The sequence below is a fragment of the Phoenix dactylifera genome, chromosome 11 (genome assembly GCF_051530095.1).
Source record: "Phoenix dactylifera cultivar Ajwa chromosome 11, Ajwa_hap1_PhDact_Kaust_v1.1, whole genome shotgun sequence".
NCBI classification, from domain to species: domain Eukaryota; kingdom Viridiplantae; phylum Streptophyta; class Magnoliopsida; order Arecales; family Arecaceae; genus Phoenix; species Phoenix dactylifera.
Window position 1 is genome coordinate 28,670,001 of NC_143200.1, and position 824 is coordinate 28,670,824.

General features: G+C 33.4%; 1 protein-coding gene across 2 annotated transcripts in view; it reads left to right on the top strand.

The window, feature by feature from the left end:
• Nucleotides 1–185, top strand: part of LOC103710486 (RING-H2 finger protein ATL13-like) — a 2,547-nt gene extending 2,362 nt beyond the window's left edge. For both annotated transcript variants that reach the window (XM_088707707.2, XM_088707706.2), the window contains one exon: nt 1–185. This exon is cut by the window's left edge. The gene's annotated coding sequence lies outside the window, so the exon portion shown is untranslated.
• The last annotated feature ends 639 nt before the right edge of the window (nt 186–824 follow it).

An 824-nucleotide genomic window follows, 5' to 3' on the forward strand; every position in this document is an offset into this window, starting at 1 on the left:
ATTCTTAAATTTTGAAAGAAAATGATGCAGTAGATTTGTATAAACAGAAGGTAAAAAATCATGTGAAAACATCAGTCTTTTGATTTTTTTTTTTTTTTTTTTTTGGTTGGCTGGTAAATTTGTCTAATTCCTTTGTCCTCGGATGTGCGTATTTTTTGATTGAAGTGGCTTCTCTTCCTTGTTCATATTGTTCTTGTAAGCTAGTACAATCCTATCATCATAGGGAATGCTCACTTATTGGCCATTGCTTCCATTCTTAAATCTCTTTAGAAGGTATTTTTCACCCATTGGCTCGAATCCCTTGTACAGTATAATAGATATAAAAAACTGCATGAACTGTGAAGAAAACACATCTGGGAGGTTCTACTTTTATCATGCCTTCTATCCCTTTCTCTTGAATCTTCTTCGTTAGGAAAGAGCAAATACTCTTCATTTAGTAGCATTCCTCATGCATGGAAATTACTCCCTTAAGTTATTCTTTGTATTTTCCAACAATTATTTGCCAGACTTCATATACACACATATAAAAATACATATACGAATATTTTTCTCATCGTCAAAACCAATGTTCAATAACCAATCAATTGCTAATCTCAAAGAACAATGAAAAGATGAGGAACTCATGACTTACATGCATACTTTGTTTAGCTTAAGAAATAATTCCACTCTCAAGTTCAAATGCCCTTCTAATGCTCCATGCCTCTCTTCTTGTGGGACTATCACCTGTCACTTTATCTGAAAGCTAATAAAAAAGAATTCCTGGAATGAAAGATTTCATCTCCTAGTAAAAATTCTGGTTATCCGGTGATTATGCGATGCAGAGG